Source organism: Schistocerca nitens, unplaced genomic scaffold (genome assembly GCF_023898315.1).
Source record: "Schistocerca nitens isolate TAMUIC-IGC-003100 unplaced genomic scaffold, iqSchNite1.1 HiC_scaffold_253, whole genome shotgun sequence".
NCBI classification, from domain to species: domain Eukaryota; kingdom Metazoa; phylum Arthropoda; class Insecta; order Orthoptera; family Acrididae; genus Schistocerca; species Schistocerca nitens.
This window is the reverse complement of record NW_026045794.1, coordinates 1-20,835: the sequence shown is the minus strand read 5'-3', so window position 1 is coordinate 20,835 and position 20,835 is coordinate 1. Positions and strand designations below refer to the sequence as shown.

The 20,835-nt window shown below is 54.9% G+C and overlaps 22 non-coding genes across 22 annotated transcripts; all 22 read left to right on the top strand.

Annotated features, from left to right (window-relative positions):
* Nucleotides 1–93: 93 nt before the first annotated feature.
* Nucleotides 94–212, top strand: LOC126223687 (5S ribosomal RNA). The gene has a single exon (XR_007543524.1). It is a non-coding gene; the product is annotated as a 5S ribosomal RNA (ribosomal RNA).
* An 842-nt stretch (nucleotides 213–1,054) lies between these two features.
* Nucleotides 1,055–1,173, top strand: LOC126223686 (5S ribosomal RNA). Its single transcript, XR_007543523.1, has one exon. It is a non-coding gene; the product is annotated as a 5S ribosomal RNA (ribosomal RNA).
* An 848-nt stretch (nucleotides 1,174–2,021) lies between these two features.
* LOC126223685 (5S ribosomal RNA) lies at nucleotides 2,022–2,140 on the top strand. The gene has a single exon (XR_007543522.1). It is a non-coding gene; the product is annotated as a 5S ribosomal RNA (ribosomal RNA).
* An 841-nt stretch (nucleotides 2,141–2,981) lies between these two features.
* LOC126223683 (5S ribosomal RNA) lies at nucleotides 2,982–3,100 on the top strand. The gene has a single exon (XR_007543521.1). It is a non-coding gene; the product is annotated as a 5S ribosomal RNA (ribosomal RNA).
* An 841-nt stretch (nucleotides 3,101–3,941) lies between these two features.
* LOC126223682 (5S ribosomal RNA) lies at nucleotides 3,942–4,060 on the top strand. Its single transcript, XR_007543520.1, has one exon. It is a non-coding gene; the product is annotated as a 5S ribosomal RNA (ribosomal RNA).
* An 843-nt stretch (nucleotides 4,061–4,903) lies between these two features.
* Nucleotides 4,904–5,022, top strand: LOC126223681 (5S ribosomal RNA). Its single transcript, XR_007543519.1, has one exon. It is a non-coding gene; the product is annotated as a 5S ribosomal RNA (ribosomal RNA).
* Nucleotides 5,023–5,866: 844 nt separating this feature from the next.
* On the top strand, nucleotides 5,867–5,985 carry LOC126223680 (5S ribosomal RNA). The gene has a single exon (XR_007543518.1). It is a non-coding gene; the product is annotated as a 5S ribosomal RNA (ribosomal RNA).
* Nucleotides 5,986–6,823: 838 nt separating this feature from the next.
* Nucleotides 6,824–6,942, top strand: LOC126223678 (5S ribosomal RNA). The gene has a single exon (XR_007543516.1). It is a non-coding gene; the product is annotated as a 5S ribosomal RNA (ribosomal RNA).
* An 833-nt stretch (nucleotides 6,943–7,775) lies between these two features.
* LOC126223677 (5S ribosomal RNA) lies at nucleotides 7,776–7,894 on the top strand. Its single transcript, XR_007543515.1, has one exon. It is a non-coding gene; the product is annotated as a 5S ribosomal RNA (ribosomal RNA).
* An 843-nt stretch (nucleotides 7,895–8,737) lies between these two features.
* Nucleotides 8,738–8,856, top strand: LOC126223676 (5S ribosomal RNA). Its single transcript, XR_007543514.1, has one exon. It is a non-coding gene; the product is annotated as a 5S ribosomal RNA (ribosomal RNA).
* Nucleotides 8,857–9,695: 839 nt separating this feature from the next.
* On the top strand, nucleotides 9,696–9,814 carry LOC126223675 (5S ribosomal RNA). The gene has a single exon (XR_007543513.1). It is a non-coding gene; the product is annotated as a 5S ribosomal RNA (ribosomal RNA).
* An 843-nt stretch (nucleotides 9,815–10,657) lies between these two features.
* On the top strand, nucleotides 10,658–10,776 carry LOC126223674 (5S ribosomal RNA). The gene has a single exon (XR_007543512.1). It is a non-coding gene; the product is annotated as a 5S ribosomal RNA (ribosomal RNA).
* An 846-nt stretch (nucleotides 10,777–11,622) lies between these two features.
* LOC126223672 (5S ribosomal RNA) lies at nucleotides 11,623–11,741 on the top strand. Its single transcript, XR_007543511.1, has one exon. It is a non-coding gene; the product is annotated as a 5S ribosomal RNA (ribosomal RNA).
* Nucleotides 11,742–12,579: 838 nt separating this feature from the next.
* On the top strand, nucleotides 12,580–12,698 carry LOC126223671 (5S ribosomal RNA). The gene has a single exon (XR_007543510.1). It is a non-coding gene; the product is annotated as a 5S ribosomal RNA (ribosomal RNA).
* Nucleotides 12,699–13,542: 844 nt separating this feature from the next.
* Nucleotides 13,543–13,661, top strand: LOC126223670 (5S ribosomal RNA). Its single transcript, XR_007543509.1, has one exon. It is a non-coding gene; the product is annotated as a 5S ribosomal RNA (ribosomal RNA).
* An 843-nt stretch (nucleotides 13,662–14,504) lies between these two features.
* On the top strand, nucleotides 14,505–14,623 carry LOC126223669 (5S ribosomal RNA). Its single transcript, XR_007543508.1, has one exon. It is a non-coding gene; the product is annotated as a 5S ribosomal RNA (ribosomal RNA).
* Nucleotides 14,624–15,467: 844 nt separating this feature from the next.
* On the top strand, nucleotides 15,468–15,586 carry LOC126223668 (5S ribosomal RNA). Its single transcript, XR_007543507.1, has one exon. It is a non-coding gene; the product is annotated as a 5S ribosomal RNA (ribosomal RNA).
* An 844-nt stretch (nucleotides 15,587–16,430) lies between these two features.
* Nucleotides 16,431–16,549, top strand: LOC126223701 (5S ribosomal RNA). The gene has a single exon (XR_007543537.1). It is a non-coding gene; the product is annotated as a 5S ribosomal RNA (ribosomal RNA).
* Nucleotides 16,550–17,392: 843 nt separating this feature from the next.
* LOC126223700 (5S ribosomal RNA) lies at nucleotides 17,393–17,511 on the top strand. The gene has a single exon (XR_007543536.1). It is a non-coding gene; the product is annotated as a 5S ribosomal RNA (ribosomal RNA).
* Nucleotides 17,512–18,349: 838 nt separating this feature from the next.
* On the top strand, nucleotides 18,350–18,468 carry LOC126223691 (5S ribosomal RNA). Its single transcript, XR_007543528.1, has one exon. It is a non-coding gene; the product is annotated as a 5S ribosomal RNA (ribosomal RNA).
* An 845-nt stretch (nucleotides 18,469–19,313) lies between these two features.
* On the top strand, nucleotides 19,314–19,432 carry LOC126223679 (5S ribosomal RNA). The gene has a single exon (XR_007543517.1). It is a non-coding gene; the product is annotated as a 5S ribosomal RNA (ribosomal RNA).
* An 844-nt stretch (nucleotides 19,433–20,276) lies between these two features.
* Nucleotides 20,277–20,395, top strand: LOC126223667 (5S ribosomal RNA). Its single transcript, XR_007543506.1, has one exon. It is a non-coding gene; the product is annotated as a 5S ribosomal RNA (ribosomal RNA).
* The last annotated feature ends 440 nt before the right edge of the window (nucleotides 20,396–20,835 follow it).

The window sequence follows — 20,835 nt, the reverse complement described above, 5'->3', positions numbered from 1 at the left end:
AGTGCCTACGTCAAATGCGGCCGAAAACTAACATTTTGTGTGTTGGGAGAAAAGCCGAACGCGAATTCTGCCGTGCTCCTACATTACACGAGTGCCAACGGCCATACCATGATAAATACACCGGTTCTCGTCCGATCACCGAAGTTAAGTATCATTGGGCCCGGTTAGTACTTGGATGGGTGACCGCCTGGGAAACCCGGGTGCTGTTGGCTCCCTTCCTTTTTTTTTTTTTTTATGTCGCTACCCCTGCCAGCCCAATTTTCAAACTACCCTTCTGTTGTGACAACGATGCTTCCTTAAGCCTTTTAAACTACTGTAATGGTACGAAAATGCAGTAATTAACTCAGTTTGGGGGAGAATGTGCTAACCAAGTTTGCCAAGAAGACTTTCAAAACGACAAAACAGTACGAATCGGCAGGTGATTTCTGAAATACGTCAGCGCCTATTGTTGTGTAGGAGTGTAGAGTTCCAAATTTGATTTGTAATCACGAATTTGTCCCTTAGTCGTCTCGTCTCGTCTCGTCCCGCAGACGTTTGTCGTGCTTGCGCTGTCATATGGACCACGACCCGAGCGGCAGCGAGCGGCAGTCGAGCAAAGTCGGGACAAGTCGGGACGGGATACGAATGGTGCGAATGCACTGCAAAGTACGCAGACACCTGGTGCGAGGCGAGGCGAGGCGAGGCGAGGCGAGGCGAGGCGAGGAAGCCCACATCGCTACCAGTGGCGCCCTCCAGCACGACACTGCCACACCCCGCACAGGCCCCCCGCTGGACACCAGGGACAAGATGCGTCCTCCGCTAGTGTCGAAGGCTGCACGCGCCCAGCGAATGACAGGAGGTGCAACGAGCAGCAGTGCGTCTCACACACGCGGCGGTGCGCCCGCTAATTCGGCCGTCGCTCTGCTGGGACGCCGGGCGCGCCCCCCGCGCCGTCCTCGAGGAACTGGCTGTTGCGGAAGGAAGTGCCTACGTCAAATGCGGCCGAAAACTAACATTTTGTGTGTTGGGAGAAAAGCCGAACGCGAATTCTGCCGTGCTCCTACATTACACGAGTGCCAACGGCCATACCATGATAAATACACCGGTTCTCGTCCGATCACCGAAGTTAAGTATCATTGGGCCCGGTTAGTACTTGGATGGGTGACCGCCTGGGAAACCCGGGTGCTGTTGGCTCCCTTCCTTTTTTTTTTTTTTTTTTTTTATGTCGCTACCCCTGCCAGCCCAATTTTCAAACTACCCTTCTGTTGTGACAACGATGCTTCCTTAAGCCTTTTAAACTACTGTAATGGTACGAAAATGCAGTAATTAACTCAGTTTGGGGGAGAATGTGCTAACCAAGTTTGCCAAGAAGACTTTCAAAACGACAAAACAGTACGAATCGGCAGGTGATTTCTGAAATACGTCAGCGCCTATTGTTGTGTAGGAGTGTAGAGTTCCAAATTTGATTTGTAATCACGAATTTGTCCCTTAGTCGTCTCGTCTCGTCTCGTCCCGCAGACGTTTGTCGTGCTTGCGCTGTCATATGGACCACGACCCGAGCGGCAGCGAGCGGCAGTCGAGCAAAGTCGGGACAAGTCGGGACGGGATACGAATGGTGCGAATGCACTGCAAAGTACGCAGACACCTGGTGCGAGGCGAGGCGAGGCGAGGCGAGGCGAGGCGAGGCGAGGAAGCCCACATCGCTACCAGTGGCGCCCTCCAGCACGACACTGCCACACCCCGCACAGGCCCCCCGCTGGACACCAGGGACAAGATGCGTCCTCCGCTAGTGTCGAAGGCTGCACGCGCCCAGCGAATGACAGGAGGTGCAACGAGCAGCAGTGCGTCTCACACACGCGGCGGTGCGCCCGCTAATTCGGCCGTCGCTCTGCTGGGACGCCGGGCGCGCCCCCCGCGCCGTCCTCGAGGAACTGGCTGTTGCGGAAGGAAGTGCCTACGTCAAATGCGGCCGAAAACTAACATTTTGTGTGTTGGGAGAAAAGCCGAACGCGAATTCTGCCGTGCTCCTACATTACACGAGTGCCAACGGCCATACCATGATAAATACACCGGTTCTCGTCCGATCACCGAAGTTAAGTATCATTGGGCCCGGTTAGTACTTGGATGGGTGACCGCCTGGGAAACCCGGGTGCTGTTGGCTCCCTTCCTTTTTTTTTTTTTTTTTTTTATGTCGCTACCCCTGCCAGCCCAATTTTCAAACTACCCTTCTGTTGTGACAACGATGCTTCCTTAAGCCTTTTAAACTACTGTAATGGTACGAAAATGCAGTAATTAACTCAGTTTGGGGGAGAATGTGCTAACCAAGTTTGCCAAGAAGACTTTCAAAACGACAAAACAGTACGAATCGGCAGGTGATTTCTGAAATACGTCAGCGCCTATTGTTGTGTAGGAGTGTAGAGTTCCAAATTTGATTTGTAATCACGAATTTGTCCCTTAGTCGTCTCGTCTCGTCTCGTCCCGCAGACGTTTGTCGTGCTTGCGCTGTCATATGGACCACGACCCGAGCGGCAGCGAGCGGCAGTCGAGCAAAGTCGGGACAAGTCGGGACGGGATACGAATGGTGCGAATGCACTGCAAAGTACGCAGACACCTGGTGCGAGGCGAGGCGAGGCGAGGCGAGGCGAGGCGAGGAAGCCCACATCGCTACCAGTGGCGCCCTCCAGCACGACACTGCCACACCCCGCACAGGCCCCCGCTGGACACCAGGGACAAGATGCGTCCTCCGCTAGTGTCGAAGGCTGCACGCGCCCAGCGAATGACAGGAGGTGCAACGAGCAGCAGTGCGTCTCACACACGCGGCGGTGCGCCCGCTAATTCGGCCGTCGCTCTGCTGGGACGCCGGGCGCGCCCCCCGCGCCGTCCTCGAGGAACTGGCTGTTGCGGAAGGAAGTGCCTACGTCAAATGCGGCCGAAAACTAACATTTTGTGTGTTGGGAGAAAAGCCGAACGCGAATTCTGCCGTGCTCCTACATTACACGAGTGCCAACGGCCATACCATGATAAATACACCGGTTCTCGTCCGATCACCGAAGTTAAGTATCATTGGGCCCGGTTAGTACTTGGATGGGTGACCGCCTGGGAAACCCGGGTGCTGTTGGCTCCCTTCCTTTTTTTTTTTTTTTTTTTTATGTCGCTACCCCTGCCAGCCCAATTTTCAAACTACCCTTCTGTTGTGACAACGATGCTTCCTTAAGCCTTTTAAACTACTGTAATGGTACGAAAATGCAGTAATTAACTCAGTTTGGGGGAGAATGTGCTAACCAAGTTTGCCAAGAAGACTTTCAAAACGACAAAACAGTACGAATCGGCAGGTGATTTCTGAAATACGTCAGCGCCTATTGTTGTGTAGGAGTGTAGAGTTCCAAATTTGATTTGTAATCACGAATTTGTCCCTTAGTCGTCTCGTCTCGTCTCGTCCCGCAGACGTTTGTCGTGCTTGCGCTGTCATATGGACCACGACCCGAGCGGCAGCGAGCGGCAGTCGAGCAAAGTCGGGACAAGTCGGGACGGGATACGAATGGTGCGAATGCACTGCAAAGTACGCAGACACCTGGTGCGAGGCGAGGCGAGGCGAGGCGAGGCGAGGCGAGGAAGCCCACATCGCTACCAGTGGCGCCCTCCAGCACGACACTGCCACACCCCGCACAGGCCCCCCGCTGGACACCAGGGACAAGATGCGTCCTCCGCTAGTGTCGAAGGCTGCACGCGCCAGCGAATGACAGGAGGTGCAACGAGCAGCAGTGCGTCTCACACACGCGGCGGTGCGCCCGCTAATTCGGCCGTCGCTCTGCTGGGACGCCGGGCGCGCCCCCCGCGCCGTCCTCGAGGAACTGGCTGTTGCGGAAGGAAGTGCCTACGTCAAATGCGGCCGAAAACTAACATTTTGTGTGTTGGGAGAAAAGCCGAACGCGAATTCTGCCGTGCTCCTACATTACACGAGTGCCAACGGCCATACCATGATAAATACACCGGTTCTCGTCCGATCACCGAAGTTAAGTATCATTGGGCCCGGTTAGTACTTGGATGGGTGACCGCCTGGGAAACCCGGGTGCTGTTGGCTCCCTTCCTTTTTTTTTTTTTTTTATGTCGCTACCCCTGCCAGCCCAATTTTCAAACTACCCTTCTGTTGTGACAACGATGCTTCCTTAAGCCTTTTAAACTACTGTAATGGTACGAAAATGCAGTAATTAACTCAGTTTGGGGGAGAATGTGCTAACCAAGTTTGCCAAGAAGACTTTCAAAACGACAAAACAGTACGAATCGGCAGGTGATTTCTGAAATACGTCAGCGCCTATTGTTGTGTAGGAGTGTAGAGTTCCAAATTTGATTTGTAATCACGAATTTGTCCCTTAGTCGTCTCGTCTCGTCTCGTCCCGCAGACGTTTGTCGTGCTTGCGCTGTCATATGGACCACGACCCGAGCGGCAGCGAGCGGCAGTCGAGCAAAGTCGGGACAAGTCGGGACGGGATACGAATGGTGCGAATGCACTGCAAAGTACGCAGACACCTGGTGCGAGGCGAGGCGAGGCGAGGCGAGGCGAGGCGAGGCGAGGAAGCCCACATCGCTACCAGTGGCGCCCTCCAGCACGACACTGCCACACCCCGCACAGGCCCCCCGCTGGACACCAGGGACAAGATGCGTCCTCCGCTAGTGTCGAAGGCTGCACGCGCCCAGCGAATGACAGGAGGTGCAACGAGCAGCAGTGCGTCTCACACACGCGGCGGTGCGCCCGCTAATTCGGCCGTCGCTCTGCTGGGACGCCGGGCGCGCCCCCCGCGCCGTCCTCGAGGAACTGGCTGTTGCGGAAGGAAGTGCCTACGTCAAATGCGGCCGAAAACTAACATTTTGTGTGTTGGGAGAAAAGCCGAACGCGAATTCTGCCGTGCTCCTACATTACACGAGTGCCAACGGCCATACCATGATAAATACACCGGTTCTCGTCCGATCACCGAAGTTAAGTATCATTGGGCCCGGTTAGTACTTGGATGGGTGACCGCCTGGGAAACCCGGGTGCTGTTGGCTCCCTTCCTTTTTTTTTTTTTTTTTTTTTTATGTCGCTACCCCTGCCAGCCCAATTTTCAAACTACCCTTCTGTTGTGACAACGATGCTTCCTTAAGCCTTTTAAACTACTGTAATGGTACGAAAATGCAGTAATTAACTCAGTTTGGGGGAGAATGTGCTAACCAAGTTTGCCAAGAAGACTTTCAAAACGACAAAACAGTACGAATCGGCAGGTGATTTCTGAAATACGTCAGCGCCTATTGTTGTGTAGGAGTGTAGAGTTCCAAATTTGATTTGTAATCACGAATTTGTCCCTTAGTCGTCTCGTCTCGTCTCGTCCCGCAGACGTTTGTCGTGCTTGCGCTGTCATATGGACCACGACCCGAGCGGCAGCGAGCGGCAGTCGAGCAAAGTCGGGACAAGTCGGGACGGGATACGAATGGTGCGAATGCACTGCAAAGTACGCAGACACCTGGTGCGAGGCGAGGCGAGGCGAGGCGAGGCGAGGCGAGGAAGCCCACATCGCTACCAGTGGCGCCCTCCAGCACGACACTGCCACACCCCGCACAGGCCCCCCGCTGGACACCAGGGACAAGATGCGTCCTCCGCTAGTGTCGAAGGCTGCACGCGCCCAGCGAATGACAGGAGGTGCAACGAGCAGCAGTGCGTCTCACACACGCGGCGGTGCGCCCGCTAATTCGGCCGTCGCTCTGCTGGGACGCCGGGCGCGCCCCCCGCGCCGTCCTCGAGGAACTGGCTGTTGCGGAAGGAAGTGCCTACGTCAAATGCGGCCGAAAACTAACATTTTGTGTGTTGGGAGAAAAGCCGAACGCGAATTCTGCCGTGCTCCTACATTACACGAGTGCCAACGGCCATACCATGATAAATACACCGGTTCTCGTCCGATCACCGAAGTTAAGTATCATTGGGCCCGGTTAGTACTTGGATGGGTGACCGCCTGGGAAACCCGGGTGCTGTTGGCTCCCTTCCTTTTTTTTTTTTTTTTATGTCGCTACCCCTGCCAGCCCAATTTTCAAACTACCCTTCTGTTGTGACAACGATGCTTCCTTAAGCCTTTTAAACTACTGTAATGGTACGAAAATGCAGTAATTAACTCAGTTTGGGGGAGAATGTGCTAACCAAGTTTGCCAAGAAGACTTTCAAAACGACAAAACAGTACGAATCGGCAGGTGATTTCTGAAATACGTCAGCGCCTATTGTTGTGTAGGAGTGTAGAGTTCCAAATTTGATTTGTAATCACGAATTTGTCCCTTAGTCGTCTCGTCTCGTCTCGTCCCGCAGACGTTTGTCGTGCTTGCGCTGTCATATGGACCACGACCCGAGCGGCAGCGAGCGGCAGTCGAGCAAAGTCGGGACAAGTCGGGACGGGATACGAATGGTGCGAATGCACTGCAAAGTACGCAGACACCTGGTGCGAGGCGAGGCGAGGCGAGGCGAGGCGAGGCGAGGAAGCCCACATCGCTACCAGTGGCGCCCTCCAGCACGACACTGCCACACCCCGCACAGGCCCCCCGCTGGACACCAGGGACAAGATGCGTCCTCCGCTAGTGTCGAAGGCTGCACGCGCCCAGCGAATGACAGGAGGTGCAACGAGCAGCAGTGCGTCTCACACACGCGGCGGTGCGCCCGCTAATTCGGCCGTCGCTCTGCTGGGACGCCGGGCGCGCCCCCCGCGCCGTCCTCGAGGAACTGGCTGTTGCGGAAGGAAGTGCCTACGTCAAATGCGGCCGAAAACTAACATTTTGTGTGTTGGGAGAAAAGCCGAACGCGAATTCTGCCGTGCTCCTACATTACACGAGTGCCAACGGCCATACCATGATAAATACACCGGTTCTCGTCCGATCACCGAAGTTAAGTATCATTGGGCCCGGTTAGTACTTGGATGGGTGACCGCCTGGGAAACCCGGGTGCTGTTGGCTCCCTTCCTTTTTTTTTTTTTTTTATGTCGCTACCCCTGCCAGCCCAATTTTCAAACTACCCTTCTGTTGTGACAACGATGCTTCCTTAAGCCTTTTAAACTACTGTAATGGTACGAAAATGCAGTAATTAACTCAGTTTGGGGGAGAATGTGCTAACCAAGTTTGCCAAGAAGACTTTCAAAACGACAAAACAGTACGAATCGGCAGGTGATTTCTGAAATACGTCAGCGCCTATTGTTGTGTAGGAGTGTAGAGTTCCAAATTTGATTTGTAATCACGAATTTGTCCCTTAGTCGTCTCGTCTCGTCTCGTCCCGCAGACGTTTGTCGTGCTTGCGCTGTCATATGGACCACGACCCGAGCGGCAGTCGAGCAAAGTCGGGACAAGTCGGGACGGGATACGAATGGTGCGAATGCACTGCAAAGTACGCAGACACCTGGTGCGAGGCGAGGCGAGGCGAGGCGAGGCGAGGCGAGGCGAGGAAGCCCACATCGCTACCAGTGGCGCCCTCCAGCACGACACTGCCACACCCCGCACAGGCCCCCCGCTGGACACCAGGGACAAGATGCGTCCTCCGCTAGTGTCGAAGGCTGCACGCGCCCAGCGAATGACAGGAGGTGCAACGAGCAGCAGTGCGTCTCACACACGCGGCGGTGCGCCCGCTAATTCGGCCGTCGCTCTGCTGGGACGCCGGGCGCGCCCCCCGCGCCGTCCTCGAGGAACTGGCTGTTGCGGAAGGAAGTGCCTACGTCAAATGCGGCCGAAAACTAACATTTTGTGTGTTGGGAGAAAAGCCGAACGCGAATTCTGCCGTGCTCCTACATTACACGAGTGCCAACGGCCATACCATGATAAATACACCGGTTCTCGTCCGATCACCGAAGTTAAGTATCATTGGGCCCGGTTAGTACTTGGATGGGTGACCGCCTGGGAAACCCGGGTGCTGTTGGCTCCCTTCCTTTTTTTTTTTTTTTTATGTCGCTACCCCTGCCAGCCCAATTTTCAAACTACCCTTCTGTTGTGACAACGATGCTTCCTTAAGCCTTTTAAACTACTGTAATGGTACGAAAATGCAGTAATTAACTCAGTTTGGGGGAGAATGTGCTAACCAAGTTTGCCAAGAAGACTTTCAAAACGACAAAACAGTACGAATCGGCAGGTGATTTCTGAAATACGTCAGCGCCTATTGTTGTGTAGGAGTGTAGAGTTCCAAATTTGATTTGTAATCACGAATTTGTCCCTTAGTCGTCTCGTCTCGTCTCGTCCCGCAGACGTTTGTCGTGCTTGCGCTGTCATATGGACCACGACCCGAGCGGCAGCGAGCGGCAGTCGAGCAAAGTCGGGACAAGTCGGGACGGGATACGAATGGTGCGAATGCACTGCAAAGTACGCAGACACCTGGTGCGAGGCGAGGCGAGGCGAGGCGAGGCGAGGCGAGGCGAGGAAGCCCACATCGCTACCAGTGGCGCCCTCCAGCACGACACTGCCACACCCCGCACAGGCCCCCCGCTGGACACCAGGGACAAGATGCGTCCTCCGCTAGTGTCGAAGGCTGCACGCGCCCAGCGAATGACAGGAGGTGCAACGAGCAGCAGTGCGTCTCACACACGCGGCGGTGCGCCCGCTAATTCGGCCGTCGCTCTGCTGGGACGCCGGGCGCGCCCCCCGCGCCGTCCTCGAGGAACTGGCTGTTGCGGAAGGAAGTGCCTACGTCAAATGCGGCCGAAAACTAACATTTTGTGTGTTGGGAGAAAAGCCGAACGCGAATTCTGCCGTGCTCCTACATTACACGAGTGCCAACGGCCATACCATGATAAATACACCGGTTCTCGTCCGATCACCGAAGTTAAGTATCATTGGGCCCGGTTAGTACTTGGATGGGTGACCGCCTGGGAAACCCGGGTGCTGTTGGCTCCCTTCCTTTTTTTTTTTTTTTTTATGTCGCTACCCCTGCCAGCCCAATTTTCAAACTACCCTTCTGTTGTGACAACGATGCTTCCTTAAGCCTTTTAAACTACTGTAATGGTACGAAAATGCAGTAATTAACTCAGTTTGGGGGAGAATGTGCTAACCAAGTTTGCCAAGAAGACTTTCAAAACGACAAAACAGTACGAATCGGCAGGTGATTTCTGAAATACGTCAGCGCCTATTGTTGTGTAGGAGTGTAGAGTTCCAAATTTGATTTGTAATCACGAATTTGTCCCTTAGTCGTCTCGTCTCGTCTCGTCCCGCAGACGTTTGTCGTGCTTGCGCTGTCATATGGACCACGACCCGAGCGGCAGCGAGCGGCAGTCGAGCAAAGTCGGGACAAGTCGGGACGGGATACGAATGGTGCGAATGCACTGCAAAGTACGCAGACACCTGGTGCGAGGCGAGGCGAGGCGAGGCGAGGCGAGGCGAGGAAGCCCACATCGCTACCAGTGGCGCCCTCCAGCACGACACTGCCACACCCCGCACAGGCCCCCCGCTGGACACCAGGGACAAGATGCGTCCTCCGCTAGTGTCGAAGGCTGCACGCGCCCAGCGAATGACAGGAGGTGCAACGAGCAGCAGTGCGTCTCACACACGCGGCGGTGCGCCCGCTAATTCGGCCGTCGCTCTGCTGGGACGCCGGGCGCGCCCCCCGCGCCGTCCTCGAGGAACTGGCTGTTGCGGAAGGAAGTGCCTACGTCAAATGCGGCCGAAAACTAACATTTTGTGTGTTGGGAGAAAAGCCGAACGCGAATTCTGCCGTGCTCCTACATTACACGAGTGCCAACGGCCATACCATGATAAATACACCGGTTCTCGTCCGATCACCGAAGTTAAGTATCATTGGGCCCGGTTAGTACTTGGATGGGTGACCGCCTGGGAAACCCGGGTGCTGTTGGCTCCCTTCCTTTTTTTTTTTTTTTTTTTTTATGTCGCTACCCCTGCCAGCCCAATTTTCAAACTACCCTTCTGTTGTGACAACGATGCTTCCTTAAGCCTTTTAAACTACTGTAATGGTACGAAAATGCAGTAATTAACTCAGTTTGGGGGAGAATGTGCTAACCAAGTTTGCCAAGAAGACTTTCAAAACGACAAAACAGTACGAATCGGCAGGTGATTTCTGAAATACGTCAGCGCCTATTGTTGTGTAGGAGTGTAGAGTTCCAAATTTGATTTGTAATCACGAATTTGTCCCTTAGTCGTCTCGTCTCGTCTCGTCCCGCAGACGTTTGTCGTGCTTGCGCTGTCATATGGACCACGACCCGAGCGGCAGCGAGCGGCAGTCGAGCAAAGTCGGGACAAGTCGGGACGGGATACGAATGGTGCGAATGCACTGCAAAGTACGCAGACACCTGGTGCGAGGCGAGGCGAGGCGAGGCGAGGCGAGGCGAGGAAGCCCACATCGCTACCAGTGGCGCCCTCCAGCACGACACTGCCACACCCCGCACAGGCCCCCCGCTGGACACCAGGGACAAGATGCGTCCTCCGCTAGTGTCGAAGGCTGCACGCGCCCAGCGAATGACAGGAGGTGCAACGAGCAGCAGTGCGTCTCACACACGCGGCGGTGCGCCCGCTAATTCGGCCGTCGCTCTGCTGGGACGCCGGGCGCGCCCCCCGCGCCGTCCTCGAGGAACTGGCTGTTGCGGAAGGAAGTGCCTACGTCAAATGCGGCCGAAAACTAACATTTTGTGTGTTGGGAGAAAAGCCGAACGCGAATTCTGCCGTGCTCCTACATTACACGAGTGCCAACGGCCATACCATGATAAATACACCGGTTCTCGTCCGATCACCGAAGTTAAGTATCATTGGGCCCGGTTAGTACTTGGATGGGTGACCGCCTGGGAAACCCGGGTGCTGTTGGCTCCCTTCCTTTTTTTTTTTTTTTTTTTATGTCGCTACCCCTGCCAGCCCAATTTTCAAACTACCCTTCTGTTGTGACAACGATGCTTCCTTAAGCCTTTTAAACTACTGTAATGGTACGAAAATGCAGTAATTAACTCAGTTTGGGGGAGAATGTGCTAACCAAGTTTGCCAAGAAGACTTTCAAAACGACAAAACAGTACGAATCGGCAGGTGATTTCTGAAATACGTCAGCGCCTATTGTTGTGTAGGAGTGTAGAGTTCCAAATTTGATTTGTAATCACGAATTTGTCCCTTAGTCGTCTCGTCTCGTCTCGTCCCGCAGACGTTTGTCGTGCTTGCGCTGTCATATGGACCACGACCCGAGCGGCAGCGAGCGGCAGTCGAGCAAAGTCGGGACAAGTCGGGACGGGATACGAATGGTGCGAATGCACTGCAAAGTACGCAGACACCTGGTGCGAGGCGAGGCGAGGCGAGGCGAGGCGAGGCGAGGCGAGGAAGCCCACATCGCTACCAGTGGCGCCCTCCAGCACGACACTGCCACACCCCGCACAGGCCCCCCGCTGGACACCAGGGACAAGATGCGTCCTCCGCTAGTGTCGAAGGCTGCACGCGCCCAGCGAATGACAGGAGGTGCAACGAGCAGCAGTGCGTCTCACACACGCGGCGGTGCGCCCGCTAATTCGGCCGTCGCTCTGCTGGGACGCCGGGCGCGCCCCCCGCGCCGTCCTCGAGGAACTGGCTGTTGCGGAAGGAAGTGCCTACGTCAAATGCGGCCGAAAACTAACATTTTGTGTGTTGGGAGAAAAGCCGAACGCGAATTCTGCCGTGCTCCTACATTACACGAGTGCCAACGGCCATACCATGATAAATACACCGGTTCTCGTCCGATCACCGAAGTTAAGTATCATTGGGCCCGGTTAGTACTTGGATGGGTGACCGCCTGGGAAACCCGGGTGCTGTTGGCTCCCTTCCTTTTTTTTTTTTTTTTATGTCGCTACCCCTGCCAGCCCAATTTTCAAACTACCCTTCTGTTGTGACAACGATGCTTCCTTAAGCCTTTTAAACTACTGTAATGGTACGAAAATGCAGTAATTAACTCAGTTTGGGGGAGAATGTGCTAACCAAGTTTGCCAAGAAGACTTTCAAAACGACAAAACAGTACGAATCGGCAGGTGATTTCTGAAATACGTCAGCGCCTATTGTTGTGTAGGAGTGTAGAGTTCCAAATTTGATTTGTAATCACGAATTTGTCCCTTAGTCGTCTCGTCTCGTCTCGTCCCGCAGACGTTTGTCGTGCTTGCGCTGTCATATGGACCACGACCCGAGCGGCAGCGAGCGGCAGTCGAGCAAAGTCGGGACAAGTCGGGACGGGATACGAATGGTGCGAATGCACTGCAAAGTACGCAGACACCTGGTGCGAGGCGAGGCGAGGCGAGGCGAGGCGAGGCGAGGAAGCCCACATCGCTACCAGTGGCGCCCTCCAGCACGACACTGCCACACCCCGCACAGGCCCCCCGCTGGACACCAGGGACAAGATGCGTCCTCCGCTAGTGTCGAAGGCTGCACGCGCCCAGCGAATGACAGGAGGTGCAACGAGCAGCAGTGCGTCTCACACACGCGGCGGTGCGCCCGCTAATTCGGCCGTCGCTCTGCTGGGACGCCGGGCGCGCCCCCCGCGCCGTCCTCGAGGAACTGGCTGTTGCGGAAGGAAGTGCCTACGTCAAATGCGGCCGAAAACTAACATTTTGTGTGTTGGGAGAAAAGCCGAACGCGAATTCTGCCGTGCTCCTACATTACACGAGTGCCAACGGCCATACCATGATAAATACACCGGTTCTCGTCCGATCACCGAAGTTAAGTATCATTGGGCCCGGTTAGTACTTGGATGGGTGACCGCCTGGGAAACCCGGGTGCTGTTGGCTCCCTTCCTTTTTTTTTTTTTTTTTATGTCGCTACCCCTGCCAGCCCAATTTTCAAACTACCCTTCTGTTGTGACAACGATGCTTCCTTAAGCCTTTTAAACTACTGTAATGGTACGAAAATGCAGTAATTAACTCAGTTTGGGGGAGAATGTGCTAACCAAGTTTGCCAAGAAGACTTTCAAAACGACAAAACAGTACGAATCGGCAGGTGATTTCTGAAATACGTCAGCGCCTATTGTTGTGTAGGAGTGTAGAGTTCCAAATTTGATTTGTAATCACGAATTTGTCCCTTAGTCGTCTCGTCTCGTCTCGTCCCGCAGACGTTTGTCGTGCTTGCGCTGTCATATGGACCACGACCCGAGCGGCAGCGAGCGGCAGTCGAGCAAAGTCGGGACAAGTCGGGACGGGATACGAATGGTGCGAATGCACTGCAAAGTACGCAGACACCTGGTGCGAGGCGAGGCGAGGCGAGGCGAGGCGAGGCGAGGCGAGGAAGCCCACATCGCTACCAGTGGCGCCCTCCAGCACGACACTGCCACACCCCGCACAGGCCCCCCGCTGGACACCAGGGACAAGATGCGTCCTCCGCTAGTGTCGAAGGCTGCACGCGCCCAGCGAATGACAGGAGGTGCAACGAGCAGCAGTGCGTCTCACACACGCGGCGGTGCGCCCGCTAATTCGGCCGTCGCTCTGCTGGGACGCCGGGCGCGCCCCCCGCGCCGTCCTCGAGGAACTGGCTGTTGCGGAAGGAAGTGCCTACGTCAAATGCGGCCGAAAACTAACATTTTGTGTGTTGGGAGAAAAGCCGAACGCGAATTCTGCCGTGCTCCTACATTACACGAGTGCCAACGGCCATACCATGATAAATACACCGGTTCTCGTCCGATCACCGAAGTTAAGTATCATTGGGCCCGGTTAGTACTTGGATGGGTGACCGCCTGGGAAACCCGGGTGCTGTTGGCTCCCTTCCTTTTTTTTTTTTTTTTATGTCGCTACCCCTGCCAGCCCAATTTTCAAACTACCCTTCTGTTGTGACAACGATGCTTCCTTAAGCCTTTTAAACTACTGTAATGGTACGAAAATGCAGTAATTAACTCAGTTTGGGGGAGAATGTGCTAACCAAGTTTGCCAAGAAGACTTTCAAAACGACAAAACAGTACGAATCGGCAGGTGATTTCTGAAATACGTCAGCGCCTATTGTTGTGTAGGAGTGTAGAGTTCCAAATTTGATTTGTAATCACGAATTTGTCCCTTAGTCGTCTCGTCTCGTCTCGTCCCGCAGACGTTTGTCGTGCTTGCGCTGTCATATGGACCACGACCCGAGCGGCAGCGAGCGGCAGTCGAGCAAAGTCGGGACAAGTCGGGACGGGATACGAATGGTGCGAATGCACTGCAAAGTACGCAGACACCTGGTGCGAGGCGAGGCGAGGCGAGGCGAGGCGAGGCGAGGCGAGGAAGCCCACATCGCTACCAGTGGCGCCCTCCAGCACGACACTGCCACACCCCGCACAGGCCCCCCGCTGGACACCAGGGACAAGATGCGTCCTCCGCTAGTGTCGAAGGCTGCACGCGCCCAGCGAATGACAGGAGGTGCAACGAGCAGCAGTGCGTCTCACACACGCGGCGGTGCGCCCGCTAATTCGGCCGTCGCTCTGCTGGGACGCCGGGCGCGCCCCCCGCGCCGTCCTCGAGGAACTGGCTGTTGCGGAAGGAAGTGCCTACGTCAAATGCGGCCGAAAACTAACATTTTGTGTGTTGGGAGAAAAGCCGAACGCGAATTCTGCCGTGCTCCTACATTACACGAGTGCCAACGGCCATACCATGATAAATACACCGGTTCTCGTCCGATCACCGAAGTTAAGTATCATTGGGCCCGGTTAGTACTTGGATGGGTGACCGCCTGGGAAACCCGGGTGCTGTTGGCTCCCTTCCTTTTTTTTTTTTTTTTTTTTTTATGTCGCTACCCCTGCCAGCCCAATTTTCAAACTACCCTTCTGTTGTGACAACGATGCTTCCTTAAGCCTTTTAAACTACTGTAATGGTACGAAAATGCAGTAATTAACTCAGTTTGGGGGAGAATGTGCTAACCAAGTTTGCCAAGAAGACTTTCAAAACGACAAAACAGTACGAATCGGCAGGTGATTTCTGAAATACGTCAGCGCCTATTGTTGTGTAGGAGTGTAGAGTTCCAAATTTGATTTGTAATCACGAATTTGTCCCTTAGTCGTCTCGTCTCGTCTCGTCCCGCAGACGTTTGTCGTGCTTGCGCTGTCATATGGACCACGACCCGAGCGGCAGCGAGCGGCAGTCGAGCAAAGTCGGGACAAGTCGGGACGGGATACGAATGGTGCGAATGCACTGCAAAGTACGCAGACACCTGGTGCGAGGCGAGGCGAGGCGAGGCGAGGCGAGGCGAGGAAGCCCACATCGCTACCAGTGGCGCCCTCCAGCACGACACTGCCACACCCCGCACAGGCCCCCCGCTGGACACCAGGGACAAGATGCGTCCTCCGCTAGTGTCGAAGGCTGCACGCGCCCAGCGAATGACAGGAGGTGCAACGAGCAGCAGTGCGTCTCACACACGCGGCGGTGCGCCCGCTAATTCGGCCGTCGCTCTGCTGGGACGCCGGGCGCGCCCCCCGCGCCGTCCTCGAGGAACTGGCTGTTGCGGAAGGAAGTGCCTACGTCAAATGCGGCCGAAAACTAACATTTTGTGTGTTGGGAGAAAAGCCGAACGCGAATTCTGCCGTGCTCCTACATTACACGAGTGCCAACGGCCATACCATGATAAATACACCGGTTCTCGTCCGATCACCGAAGTTAAGTATCATTGGGCCCGGTTAGTACTTGGATGGGTGACCGCCTGGGAAACCCGGGTGCTGTTGGCTCCCTTCCTTTTTTTTTTTTTTTTTTTTTTATGTCGCTACCCCTGCCAGCCCAATTTTCAAACTACCCTTCTGTTGTGACAACGATGCTTCCTTAAGCCTTTTAAACTACTGTAATGGTACGAAAATGCAGTAATTAACTCAGTTTGGGGGAGAATGTGCTAACCAAGTTTGCCAAGAAGACTTTCAAAACGACAAAACAGTACGAATCGGCAGGTGATTTCTGAAATACGTCAGCGCCTATTGTTGTGTAGGAGTGTAGAGTTCCAAATTTGATTTGTAATCACGAATTTGTCCCTTAGTCGTCTCGTCTCGTCTCGTCCCGCAGACGTTTGTCGTGCTTGCGCTGTCATATGGACCACGACCCGAGCGGCAGCGAGCGGCAGTCGAGCAAAGTCGGGACAAGTCGGGACGGGATACGAATGGTGCGAATGCACTGCAAAGTACGCAGACACCTGGTGCGAGGCGAGGCGAGGCGAGGCGAGGCGAGGCGAGGAAGCCCACATCGCTACCAGTGGCGCCCTCCAGCACGACACTGCCACACCCCGCACAGGCCCCCCGCTGGACACCAGGGACAAGATGCGTCCTCCGCTAGTGTCGAAGGCTGCACGCGCCCAGCGAATGACAGGAGGTGCAACGAGCAGCAGTGCGTCTCACACACGCGGCGGTGCGCCCGCTAATTCGGCCGTCGCTCTGCTGGGACGCCGGGCGCGCCCCCCGCGCCGTCCTCGAGGAACTGGCTGTTGCGGAAGGAAGTGCCTACGTCAAATGCGGCCGAAAACTAACATTTTGTGTGTTGGGAGAAAAGCCGAACGCGAATTCTGCCGTGCTCCTACATTACACGAGTGCCAACGGCCATACCATGATAAATACACCGGTTCTCGTCCGATCACCGAAGTTAAGTATCATTGGGCCCGGTTAGTACTTGGATGGGTGACCGCCTGGGAAACCCGGGTGCTGTTGGCTCCCTTCCTTTTTTTTTTTTTTTTATGTCGCTACCCCTGCCAGCCCAATTTTCAAACTACCCTTCTGTTGTGACAACGATGCTTCCTTAAGCCTTTTAAACTACTGTAATGGTACGAAAATGCAGTAATTAACTCAGTTTGGGGGAGAATGTGCTAACCAAGTTTGCCAAGAAGACTTTCAAAACGACAAAACAGTACGAATCGGCAGGTGATTTCTGAAATACGTCAGCGCCTATTGTTGTGTAGGAGTGTAGAGTTCCAAATTTGATTTGTAATCACGAATTTGTCCCTTAGTCGTCTCGTCTCGTCTCGTCCCGCAGACGTTTGTCGTGCTTGCGCTGTCATATGGACCACGACCCGAGCGGCAGCGAGCGGCAGTCGAGCAAAGTCGGGACAAGTCGGGACGGGATACGAATGGTGCGAATGCACTGCAAAGTACGCAGACACCTGGTGCGAGGCGAGGCGAGGCGAGGCGAGGCGAGGCGAGGCGAGGAAGCCCACATCGCTACCAGTGGCGCCCTCCAGCACGACACTGCCACACCCCGCACAGGCCCCCCGCTGGACACCAGGGACAAGATGCGTCCTCCGCTAGTGTCGAAGGCTGCACGCGCCCAGCGAATGACAGGAGGTGCAACGAGCAGCAGTGCGTCTCACACACGCGGCGGTGCGCCCGCTAATTCGGCCGTCGCTCTGCTGGGACGCCGGGCGCGCCCCCCGCGCCGTCCTCGAGGAACTGGCTGTTGCGGAAGGAAGTGCCTACGTCAAATGCGGCCGAAAACTAACATTTTGTGTGTTGGGAGAAAAGCCGAACGCGAATTCTGCCGTGCTCCTACATTACACGAGTGCCAACGGCCATACCATGATAAATACACCGGTTCTCGTCCGATCACCGAAGTTAAGTATCATTGGGCCCGGTTAGTACTTGGATGGGTGACCGCCTGGGAAACCCGGGTGCTGTTGGCTCCCTTCCTTTTTTTTTTTTTTTTATGTCGCTACCCCTGCCAGCCCAATTTTCAAACTACCCTTCTGTTGTGACAACGATGCTTCCTTAAGCCTTTTAAACTACTGTAATGGTACGAAAATGCAGTAATTAACTCAGTTTGGGGGAGAATGTGCTAACCAAGTTTGCCAAGAAGACTTTCAAAACGACAAAACAGTACGAATCGGCAGGTGATTTCTGAAATACGTCAGCGCCTATTGTTGTGTAGGAGTGTAGAGTTCCAAATTTGATTTGTAATCACGAATTTGTCCCTTAGTCGTCTCGTCTCGTCTCGTCCCGCAGACGTTTGTCGTGCTTGCGCTGTCATATGGACCACGACCCGAGCGGCAGCGAGCGGCAGTCGAGCAAAGTCGGGACAAGTCGGGACGGGATACGAATGGTGCGAATGCACTGCAAAGTACGCAGACACCTGGTGCGAGGCGAGGCGAGGCGAGGCGAGGCGAGGCGAGGAAGCCCACATCGCTACCAGTGGCGCCCTCCAGCACGACACTGCCACACCCCGCACAGGCCCCCCGCTGGACACCAGGGACAAGATGCGTCCTCCGCTAGTGTCGAAGGCTGCACGCGCCCAGCGAATGACAGGAGGTGCAACGAGCAGCAGTGCGTCTCACACACGCGGCGGTGCGCCCGCTAATTCGGCCGTCGCTCTGCTGGGACGCCGGGCGCGCCCCCCGCGCCGTCCTCGAGGAACTGGCTGTTGCGGAAGGAAGTGCCTACGTCAAATGCGGCCGAAAACTAACATTTTGTGTGTTGGGAGAAAAGCCGAACGCGAATTCTGCCGTGCTCCTACATTACACGAGTGCCAACGGCCATACCATGATAAATACACCGGTTCTCGTCCGATCACCGAAGTTAAGTATCATTGGGCCCGGTTAGTACTTGGATGGGTGACCGCCTGGGAAACCCGGGTGCTGTTGGCTCCCTTCCTTTTTTTTTTTTTTTTTTTTTATGTCGCTACCCCTGCCAGCCCAATTTTCAAACTACCCTTCTGTTGTGACAACGATGCTTCCTTAAGCCTTTTAAACTACTGTAATGGTACGAAAATGCAGTAATTAACTCAGTTTGGGGGAGAATGTGCTAACCAAGTTTGCCAAGAAGACTTTCAAAACGACAAAACAGTACGAATCGGGCAGGTGATTTCTGAAATACGTCAGCGCCTATTGTTGTGTAGGAGTGTAGAGTTCCAAATTTGATTTGTAATCACGAATTTGTCCCTTAGTCGTCTCGTCTCGTCTCGTCCCGCAGACGTTTGTCGTGCTTGCGCTGTCATATGGACCACGACCCGAGCGGCAGCGAGCGGCAGTCGAGCAAAGTCGGGACAAGTCGGGACGGGATACGAATGGTGCGAATGCACTGCAAAGTACGCAGACACCTGGTGCGAGGCGAGGCGAGGCGAGGCGAGGCGAGGCGAGGAAGCCCACATCGCTACCAGTGGCGCCCTCCAGCACGACACTGCCACACCCCGCACAGGCCCCCCGCTGGACACCAGGGACAAGATGCGTCCTCCGCTAGTGTCGAAGGCTGCACGCGCCCAGCGAATGACAGGAGGTGCAACGAGCAGCAGTGCGTCTCACACACGCGGCGGTGCGCCCGCTAATTCGGCCGTCGCTCTGCTGGGACGCCGGGCGCGCCCCCCCGCGCCGTCCTCGAGGAACTGGCTGTTGCGGAAGGAAGTGCCTACGTCAAATGCGGCCGAAAACTAACATTTTGTGTGTTGGGAGAAAAGCCGAACGCGAATTCTGCCGTGCTCCTACATTACACGAGTGCCAACGGCCATACCATGATAAATACACCGGTTCTCGTCCGATCACCGAAGTTAAGTATCATTGGGCCCGGTTAGTACTTGGATGGGTGACCGCCTGGGAAACCCGGGTGCTGTTGGCTCCCTTCCTTTTTTTTTTTTTTTTTTTTTTATGTCGCTACCCCTGCCAGCCCAATTTTCAAACTACCCTTCTGTTGTGACAACGATGCTTCCTTAAGCCTTTTAAACTACTGTAATGGTACGAAAATGCAGTAATTAACTCAGTTTGGGGGAGAATGTGCTAACCAAGTTTGCCAAGAAGACTTTCAAAACGACAAAACAGTACGAATCGGCAGGTGATTTCTGAAATACGTCAGCGCCTATTGTTGTGTAGGAGTGTAGAGTTCCAAATTTGATTTGTAATCACGAATTTGTCCCTTAGTCGTCTCGTCTCGTCTCGTCCCGCAGACGTTTGTCGTGCTTGCGCTGTCATATGGACCACGACCCGAGCGGCAGCGAGCGGCAGTCGAGCAAAGTCGGGACAAGTCGGGACGGGATACGAATGGTGCGAATGCACTGCAAAGTACGCAGACACCTGGTGCGAGGCGAGGCGAGGCGAGGCGAGGCGAGGCGAGGAAGCCCACATCGCTACCAGTGGCGCCCTCCAGCACGACACTGCCACACCCCGCACAGGCCCCCCGCTGGACACCAGGGACAAGATGCGTCCTCCGCTAGTGTCGAAGGCTGCACGCGCCCAGCGAATGACAGGAGGTGCAACGAGCAGCAGTGCGTCTCACACACGCGGCGGTGCGCCCGCTAATTCGGCCGTCGCTCTGCTGGGACGCCGGGCGCGCCCCCCGCGCCGTCCTCGAGGAACTGGCTGTTGCGGAAGGAAGTGCCTACGTCAAATGCGGCCGAAAACTAACATTTTGTGTGTTGGGAGAAAAGCCGAACGCGAATTCTGCCGTGCTCCTACATTACACGAGTGCCAACGGCCATACCATGATAAATACACCGGTTCTCGTCCGATCACCGAAGTTAAGTATCATTGGGCCCGGTTAGTACTTGGATGGGTGACCGCCTGGGAAACCCGGGTGCTGTTGGCTCCCTTCCTTTTTTTTTTTTTTTTTTTTATGTCGCTACCCCTGCCAGCCCAATTTTCAAACTACCCTTCTGTTGTGACAACGATGCTTCCTTAAGCCTTTTAAACTACTGTAATGGTACGAAAATGCAGTAATTAACTCAGTTTGGGGGAGAATGTGCTAACCAAGTTTGCCAAGAAGACTTTCAAAACGACAAAACAGTACGAATCGGCAGGTGATTTCTGAAATACGTCAGCGCCTATTGTTGTGTAGGAGTGTAGAGTTCCAAATTTGATTTGTAATCACGAATTTGTCCCTTAGTCGTCTCGTCTCGTCTCGTCCCGCAGACGTTTGTCGTGCTTGCGCTGTCATATGGACCACGACCCGAGCGGCAGCGAGCGGCAGTCGAGCAAAGTCGGGACAAGTCGGGACGGGATACGAATGGTGCGAATGCACTGCAAAGT